This window comes from Triticum dicoccoides, chromosome 4B (genome assembly GCF_002162155.2).
Source record: "Triticum dicoccoides isolate Atlit2015 ecotype Zavitan chromosome 4B, WEW_v2.0, whole genome shotgun sequence".
In the NCBI taxonomy this organism is placed as follows: Eukaryota; Viridiplantae; Streptophyta; class Magnoliopsida; order Poales; family Poaceae; genus Triticum; species Triticum dicoccoides.
The window spans coordinates 398,535,035-398,544,698 of NC_041387.1; the positions used below are offsets into that span (position 1 = coordinate 398,535,035).

General features: G+C 53.4%; 1 non-coding gene and 1 pseudogene across 1 annotated transcript; both read right to left on the reverse strand.

Annotated features, from left to right (window-relative positions):
• Nucleotides 1–8,408: 8,408 nt before the first annotated feature.
• Nucleotides 8,409–8,501, reverse strand: LOC119296599 (annotated as a pseudogene).
• A 48-nt stretch (nt 8,502–8,549) lies between these two features.
• On the reverse strand, nt 8,550–8,623 carry LOC119296498. Its single transcript, XR_005145258.1, has one exon. It is a non-coding gene; the product is annotated as a small nucleolar RNA R66 (small nucleolar RNA).
• Nucleotides 8,624–9,664: the final 1,041 nt, after the last annotated feature.

Genomic DNA, 9,664 nt, shown 5'->3' on the forward strand with positions numbered 1-9,664 from the left:
GCCTGGCCCGCGTCCCGCTTCTCCATCGACAGGATTGCCACTGAGGTCCGATACTTCGTCGACGCCCTATGGGCGGGGCTGGTTCCCCCCTTTTCTGATTTCTTCAACGCCGTGCTCTCCCATTATCAGATCCACATGATGCATCTGGGTCCTGAATCCATCAGTCTTCTTGCGGTTTTCGCCTTCGTTTGTGAGGCAATGATGGGCATCCTTCCCTTGGTTGCCCTGCTATGCCACTTCTTCTCTCTGCGCCTTGTCGACCCCACCCAATGTTCGGGGTGCGTGAGCTGCGTTGCTGCGCCTGAGATATTGGCTTCAGGAATCGACTTCAGTCTTCCTCCGCCTGCGCCTGGGTTTCGCGAGCGGTGGCTGTATGTGGACGTAGGGGTGCCCAGCCCCCTGCTGACGGAGCCATCTTCGCCTGCTGTCCCCAACTCGGGCTGGGGCCAGGAGACGCTCATGAGCCCCCGGCTCGCCTTCATCTGGCGCCGCTTCGCGTTCTTGAGGGAGCTTGGTGTGACGGCGCCCAAGGTGGTGAAGGAGTTCCTGCTACGCCGTGTTGCCCCTCTCCAACGCCATTCTCACCGGATGTGGGCCTTCAGCGGGCGTGGGGATCGTATGAGGCTCCAGGAAGAGGACCTGACGCCTGAAGCGCTGAGGAAGGTGCTCTTGGTCTTGATTGGGGATCCTTCCCCCGGTGGCATCCGACAAGAGGGGGCCTTGCTGTACCTCTGCTCGAATAGAAGCGACTTTGTAAGTCAGATGCCCATCTTCGACGAATGGGGCACGCGCCCTGCTGGCCTCCAGGGGCCTCGTGAGAACCCAGTGGTGGTGGTCGCCCTTGCAATCGGCCAAGGCGACTCTTCCTCAAGCGGTGGAGCAGGGAGGCATGAGGCTCCGGAGGCTGAGGGTGCCCCCGCCGAGGTGACAGCCCTGGGCGGCGCTCATGAGGGAGCAGCCCCTGAGGCCCGTGCTGCCGTGGCTGAAGGCGGCGAGCAGCCGCCCGCAGTGCCTACGGCTGAGGCCCCTGAGGCCCCAGCTGCTCTTCTTGGTGGGGCGACCGGCGGCGCGCATCAGGTAGATGCCCCCGACGCAGGTCGTCTTGGTGCCTCCTCCTCATCGCAAGCTGACCCCTGCGCTCAACTCTTGGGTCGCTTCCGCGTGGACTTTGAGGCCCTCCGGAAAAGGAGGGAGGCCCTGGGCGATGATTACCCTTGCCGCCTGCTGAAACGTAGGAAGTACTTCGCCATCGACGAGTAAGCCTTCTCCCTTCCCAGCTCCAGATTCTTCTGTTGCCCTTCCTGATCCTTGCTCCGCAGGGCCCTTCCTTCCGAGCTCACGGAGATGACTGAGGAGCCATCTCCCTCGCCTCCGCCGTCGATCGCTCCGAGCAGTAGAGCCCTTGTGGTGAGGCCGGTTGGAGAGACGAACCATCCCGAGGCGCGACGCGGCCCTGCGCGCCTTGCGATCTTCCTTCGCGAGCCTTCTCGTGGCATAGCCAGCCTGTCGTGGGCTTCTCGTCTGGTCATGGACCGTGATTGGCTGGGGTACTCCATGTGCTCTTCACTTGGGGATGGACTGGCTCCAGGCCGGGCTTCTAGCGAGGCGGGCCCGGTCGCCTCAAGGGTGCCAGCCCCCAGCCCCCTGCCCGGAGGGGGAGTGCTGATCCGTGTCCCCCGGCATTCGCTTGGGGCGGATGATGGTGTGGAAGACATACTCGAGCGCGCTCGGGAGCGTCGCGCTCTTCGCCAAGGGTTTCTTCGGAGGGCGGCTGACGCGGTGAGCCTGCTTGGTGAAGAGCTCGCTGATGAGGATGCGCGCCTCGAGGCCGAGGGCCTGCGCCTGGTTGCAGAGAGGCGCGAGCTGGAGGCGGTTGTCGCCCTCGCGCACCGTCAGCGCGATCTTGACGATGAGGAGGCCAAGGCGTCATTGGCGGTCTCTCGGGAGGTCCGTTCCCGGGCCGTCGAGGAAGCCCAGGAAGCTGACCGGCGGCGAGAGGCGACGGAGGAGCGGGCACGGGAACTCCTGGCCCGGTGCCACTCACTGGAGGAGCAGGTGGAGCTGCGCGAGGTGGCCCTCGCGTCGATGAAGGTGGCTTCAGGCGACCCAGCGGAGCTCCAGAAGCGTGAGGAGGCGCTGACGCTGGAAGCCGCCGAATGCGCGCGCGAGTATGAACGCCTGGAGACAAGGGAGCGCTTGGTGACACGGGCGGAGGATGATGTCGCTGCGCGGAAACCCGTGTCTCGGAGGAGGTCGGACGTCGGGTGGCGACGGCGCGCCTGGACCTCGAGCGCGAGTTCGAGGAGAGGCTGGAGTTGATCTGGACTGAGGCTGAAAGTAGGACCACCGCCCTGAGGACCAAGCTGGAGGAAGCGACGCGGCGGGTTGATGCTCTGCGGACCGCGCTTGAGGTGGCGCAGGGGGAGTCAACTACTTCCCATGCCGAGGCGCTTCTTCTTCGCCAACGGGTGGATGAGGCTGAGGCCGTCACACGCCAGAATGCGGACGAGATACGTCAGCGGCGGCTTCTGCAACATGAGCACGCCCCCATGCTCACCACGCTTCGGGAGAGGGCCAACACGGCCTTGGGTAACATCTGCGAGGCGGCCGTTGGCGAGCCGCACGCCGTTAACTAAGCCGGCGACCTTCAGTTCTTTACCGACATCGTGACGCAGCTGGAGGCGCGGTCGGTCAGGGCCAACAGGTTTGGTGGAGGAGAGGAGCCGCGCCCTGCTCGGGCGCGCCTTTTCCCGCGTCTTCAGCCATCTCCGGAACATGGATCCTCACTTCGACTTCGACGCCGCCATCGCCCCAGTCCCCCAGGCCGTCCAGGACGACCTGGCGTACTGGGTGGAAGACAACATGGACGCTCTCGTCAGGGCCTTCACTTCAGATAATGATGACGTGATCGTGGCCGCCGACGAGGGCGGCATGGTGAACGGTCCTGACGCCGCTGACGACAACGCAGGGAGCGATGGCGAGGCCAGCGATAGCTCGGGCGGTGCTCCTGAGGACGCATTGGGGGATTTATCCGACTGACCACGCATTGCTCCTGTCTCCTTACCCTGCACGAGTAGAACTCAGGCTTTTGACCTGATGGTTGTAAGAGCATTTTGGGAGGGGGTGCCCGTCATGTAAAACTTATGTTCAGCGCACTAGTGAATGCTACATCACCCATATGCCCGTGCCAAGTAGTTGGCTAGGTGACGAGCCGGTCGGCTAGTTTACGTTTGTCCCGTGCGGGTCCTGAGATAACTTGTGGGAGGCTGTGGTGCCTCGAATGCCTCCTGATCGACTCCGTAGGATCTGGAGCGAAGAACCTCCTGAGAGGATATGATGGCGGCAGTCTGGGCTGCATGCAAGCTAAGCCAGACTCGGCTCGCGAGGGGCTCACGAGGGGAGGCAGCTGAGGCGAGGTTGTAACCGAAACGCGAGAGATTGCTTGAACGAGACTAAGCACCCCTTCCCCAAACACACACAAATCTCAAATTCGAGTCCAACTTAAATCCAGCGGGGGAAAGCAACAACCAAGGGAAAAGCAATGAAAGCAGAAAAAGGCCGCGTCCGGCACCTAGTCTAGTCTTGGACGTCTTCTCACCAGCACGGAGCTAAGTGCTGCCACTGGGCATGGGAGGGAGCCCCAGGGCCTGAGGCCGGCACCCCTGAGACTCCAGGGCGTGTACAGCCCCACTCATTATTACGTGAGAGTGTCACGGGGCGGCGAGTTTCACAGGCACTAGGCCTTCTTCACAGGTACCGGCCTTGCTTCATATCGCCAGACGAGGGCCACGCCTTGCGCCACACTCTAGTGCCATCGACGATGACCGGAAACCAGGATGCTGCCGATGGGGTAGAGCGGTCGCCAGCGGTTCCCCCGACGACCACGGGTCCTTCGCCAGGGGCAGGCCCTGAGGCACCTCCCCAGCGGAGGGCCTACCTCCTGGGAACGCCTTGCTCCGAACGCCGCGGTGGTGATGTCGAATCCCGGCCCCTCTCCTGCAGCCCTCGACGCCCTCCTCCTGAGGGGTAGGAGATTGCGGGAGCGGGGCAGCTGCTCGCTGTGGCGACCTGCACCTCCTGCGACCCATGATTAGCGTATGCCTGCTCCTAAGGAATTAGTGGTACCCGATAATCGTCGCTTCCAGCGTGGCCGGTGGGGCCGTCCTGGGGCTCCTGGAAGAGCTCAGCTTCAGGCGCCTCGTCCCCCCAGCTTGGGCTGAGGAGCGAGCCTTGTTCGCCCTCACGCGGGTGCCCTTGATCCATCATGTGGGGCACGTACTCTTCTGGGGCCGTCATCCCGAAGGCCGTGCCATAGTGCTCCGCGTGCCATGCAGCTCTTCTCGATGTGCCAACCTGGGGTGGTAGCACGGCGACCCACTGGGGCCGTGGGTCGCGACGAGTCCTTCTTCGCTGGCGGGGAGCGGAGCCAGTGCTGACGCTGGCCCGGTGCTGACAGCTTCACTGGTGTTGGAGTAGCCTTGGAGCCCGCGGGTGCGCGTGGGGCCCCCGCGCAGGCCGCCCTGGGCCTGAGACGGGAGCTGAGAGCAGAAGGGGTGAGCCCCCGAGGCGGCGAAGCCCAGGAGCTCTGCCACCCGCTCTAGCAGCACGTCGCGGCCGCCTTCCATCAGCCTGCACTGCAGCAGTTCTCCGACCACCGTGAGCGCGGCCCTCGAGTTCGCCCGCTCCCGACGGGTGTACGGCGTCGTGGCCGCGGCATGGTTGGAGGCCCTTGCTGCCGACCGCGTCTGCCGCGGTGTAAGAGCTGTCGGGGCATGTCCGCGTCGCCCACGGACCGCAGCGCCCTGCGGACCGCGAGCTGCCTGGGGCGTGGGGTCGCCCGGGGCGAGCGGCTCTGCGCGGGCGGGCCAAGCCGCCCAGGGATCAGGGTTGCCCGCCTGGTCGTCGGACATGGTGATGACGATGCGACGGGATGCGGAGTGGCAGAAGGTGGATCCCGGCGCACCCTACCTGGCGCGCCAAATATCGGATTTCGAGTTCCGGCAGACCCTTGAGGTTCGAACACTGGGGTGCGCGCAGAGATTTCGCCCTCTACCTACTTGCTCCTTGCCGAATCGCTAGGATCTAGACTACCAAAGAAACAACACAAGAGACACAGGGTTTATACTGGTTCAGGCCACCATTGTGGTGTAATACCCTACTTCAGTGTGTGGTGTGGTGGATTGCCTCTTGGGCTGATGATGAACAATACAAGGAAGAACAGCCTCGCGAGGGTCTGTTCTTGGCTGGTGCGATGAACTGCTAGGAGGAGTTCAGTCGCTCTCTCTCTCTCTCTCTCTATTCTAGATGTATGCCAGATACTCGATCCTTGCTCCACCCTGGGGGTGGCTAGTCCTATTTATAGGCAAAGTCCCTGGGCCTCTCCCCAAATATTGAGCGGGAAGGGCGCCAACAATTGGCCATTTTGAAGGGGAACAGCGGGTACACTTATCCTGACTAAAGTTGGTCCTCGCCTGTCAAAGGTTCTGGTGGTGACGCCTGCTTGGGCTCCACGATGACTTCCTCCCTGCCGTTGGGCTGGTCTTGATCTTGTTGCACCGAAATGGATGCCTTTGCTTGATGCTCTCGCCTGCGCTTGCTCCCTTTACACCAAAGAGGAAAGGAGGACACTGCGCGGGCTGGCGCCCGACTGGCGCCCTTGGTCGTCATGGCTTGCGTCATGGGCACCTCGTGAGGTACCCCGCCTTGAACTCTCCGCCTCCTCGTGTGCCAGCCTGATGAGGCCGTGCCTGAGGAAGCTCCTTGTCGTCCGCCCCGCGAGGCTTGGCCCCTCGCGAGGGTCTTGAGCTTGTGTTGATGAAGATGGGCCGCGCTGGGCCCCCTTTGAGCCACGCCGCAGGCCGCAGGCAGGCAAGTCTGGGGACCCCCGTTCCCAGAACGCCGACACATACCTAACCCCACATAGAACTCTCACAAAGACCATGGGTTAGTACACAAATCACAGTGGACAATGCTTACCAAACCCTGAGATCACTTGATCCCACTCGGTGTATCTTCTACGCTTTATGTGAAATCTTCTATCTTCATAGAGGATGCCTTGAAGATACACATGAATGTTCACACAATCTTCTCTTCTTCTTCAAAACATGCTAGCAATAAGCTCAATACTCACATGACCAATCTTTGGATAATTCCTTAATAGCACCTTGGTCAACTCATAAACTCCTTGAAACCAACAATCGACTTCAAGAAATGCCTGTGGACAAATCCTTCAAATATAACTAAATGCAACCATTCCATAGAGAATGTCATCAATTACCAAAACCACACATGGGGGCACCGCATGTCCTTTCAACTTGCCTCTCTAGTTAGTGGGCTTAGTTGTGTCGTTTGCTTGTTCGGGCCAAGCATCTTGTCTCTCTTTTCTATTTTTGGGCAGCGTGAACACTTTGCGTTCGTGGATGTGTTGTACCTCGTTTGTACTCATTCTCTCTTCTTCTGAAAAGATACGCATGCTTTTGCGTATTTGCAAAAAAATGAAGGTATCAACTTTGCACCCTGCGACTTGGGCTATTTTGAGGGAACGCCATCATGACTTACTTTATTAATTAACACAAAATGCTTACATCGTTTACGAGTGATTCAAGAGTAAACAAAGGATGATCCACTACTCAATTACATCAATTATGATTCTCATAACAATGTATATCTAGTTCATGAGTGTGCAATTGGCTTCCCCTATACAATGCTCATGCTGAACATTACCAATCTTCGTCACAAGATCAATGTAATTTGCATATATAGCGTCTTAGTGACAAGGCCAGTCTAGCAATGTAATACATATCTATACCCCTATATAGTGTGCGAATAACTTTGAAAGATGGTAGTTGGATGAAGCCAATCCAATGGTGCAGAGATGGCAAATACGAGCACTACTGGCCGTTGGATATCATCTACATTTCACAAGATTTTGCCACATGTACAATCTAGAAGACTCCATGGTTGAACTTACACAAGCACTTCTCCTTTGTTCTAAAATCTTCCGTATTATAATTGTCCAAACTTTTTTTCTAGATAAATTGTCATTATTTGTTTTTATTTTATGCTTTACAGCACAATCTCATGAATCTTAAAATATATTACTCCCTCTCTCAGTTTACAGGGCGTGCGCGTAGCCCTATATTGTTAATTTGACCAACATAATACAAGTCATATATTACAAAAAATATACCAATATAAACTTCAGATGTTTTATTTCCAAAGGGTATAATTTTTGTGTTATATAGTTTATATTAAGGTGATAAAATTAACAACCTAGGTATACGCGTAGGACTTGTAAACTGAGACGGAGGGACTAACTTTTTTATAAAAAATAATTAATGTTGAATGAGATGAACTACTCTTTCCGTCACAGTTTAGAAGGCATAGTTAAATTTACGTGCGTTTTCACAATAGACAAGGCTTAGGGTGCATTGTATTTATTTCTATATGCATGCATAGTGTGAATGCTATTTTTTTAGCCCATCTCACAACCAATAGATAACCACCTAGGTCTCAGAGAATTTCCAAGCGCGCCTTCTAAACCGTGACGGAGAGAGTATAAGAATCAAACAAACGTCTACATCATGCATATATGACTCAAAGCTTACATGCTATAGTGTGATATTTATTCATAATTTGGTTGTCAAATCTCATGGAATATGATTAGAAGTAGTTCATCTCATTCAACATTAATTATTTTTTATAAAAAAGTTAGTCCCTCTGCAATACTTGGATGGTGGGATATGTCATATCGTGTGCATTTCGTCAATGTCGTGCATGCAGCTGCACTCTCTCCATACGCTTCAATGACTTATGGCAACTCAGCTCATTGCGATTGAGGCTTCAGCTGCATAGGGAGCAAATGAAACAGAGGTTGCTATAAAATTACAACTGCTAAGGACATGATATGAACCATGCCGAGAGTACGAGCTATGGAGACACGCTGATTTTATTTGTGAGTTTGGGATTTTTTTACAAGTTTTATTTTAATTTTAACTCCTGTAAAACAAGAGGCCAATAAATTGCTCATAGTTGTCCGGCAGGCTAATGAAATTAGGAGGTGCTTGTGGATTAACTATGTCACAATCGGAAGCAACATCATTAGATGTCACAAAGCTATAGTGAAATGCATGTGTAAAGCGAAGAAGGGATGCCAGGATTACTATAGTAACTACTATAGCATGTATAAAAATAAATCAGAAAATAATTTTATTGCATCATAATTTGATTTGTATGTAATTTTTATAAATGTATACAGTAGATATGTATACAGTAGATATGTCAGCTTCCATGATTGGTTTGACTACAGCCGAATCTGGCGAGCAAGACGAGGGTACAAAGAACCCAAGCCTTGGTACAATGCAGCCCTCGATAGTAGCGAGAACAGAAACGAGAAAGCGTTAGAAGAGATGTCAGACAATGCTTTCTAGGCAAACGCATCTCCATCAGAACGCAGACGTTCGCTGCTCGGACCTCGGAGCCCAGTGCATATCCTCATCCATGCCAAGACTTGCAGTAAAAAGAAAGGAAACAAAGCGGTTGAGTCTGTAGCCCTCAGCGATTATGCTAATGATTTTCATCAAAGAAGAAAATTCTCAGGTCTCAAAGATGTGCCATCACTGGGCAAACAGAACTGGTCCGCCAAAATAAGAAGAAACAGGCAAACTAAAAGATCAAACACCATAAGGATGGGATGGGATGATTGGTGGGGCAATTTTGGAGAATGTTATTCGCTGCGCCTCACGATAATCAGTAGGCGAAGCGACTCAAGATCCCCATACAGTCTGGCCCCTTTGGAAAATTCGAGCCCCGAAGAAATTATACTGAGGGATCGACTCATCAAGGGGCTCAAGTGAGGTACGAATTGAGCCACACAACCAAAAACAAGAGGAGAAGAGATGAGGGGAAGTATTGCCATGAACAACTCAGATCTTACCTGTGGCGGCGCTGCTGTGAGGAATTCGGCTGTGCGTGCCTCTGTATTTATGCCGGCCGGATTGGCTAGGGTTTTGTTTGGGTTCATGGGCCATGTGATCCTCTTAGGCTGTTCAGGCCGAAACTTTTGCAACGCCCAGCCCAACTTCTTTTTTTAACTGAGCTGAGCCCTGTTTGAACTTCGGGCCGGCCCAGTTCGGTGCGAGGCAAACGGCTTTGGGTCGACCTTTTTTTTCCTTTATTCTTTTGCCGGTTTTCTGGGATTTCTTTTTTCCTTTTTTCTTTCAGTTTTTTATTCTAGGTCTTTTCTTTTTTTCGTTTCTTTATTGTACCATTTTTCAATATAATTTTTATATTTTGTTTTAAAAATGTTAAAATTTCCTAATTTTGTTTATGATTTCAAAAATTGTTCATGGTTTTCAAATTCTATTCACTTTTTAAAGAAAAATCACGATGCAAATTTTGTTTGGCGTATATCACAAAAATGTCAATGTGTATTTAAATATTGTTCAGTGTATATCACAAAAAATTCTATTGTCTGCTTAAAAACAGTTCAGTGTATATCACAAAAATGTTCAACGTATACTTAAATATTTGTTCAGCGTTTATAAAACAGTGTTCAATGTGTATTTAAATATTGTTCATCGTATATCACAAAAATATTAAATGTATATTTAAAAATGTCCAATGGTCAAAATTCTGATTTTCCTTTAATCTGCCGATGTACTTT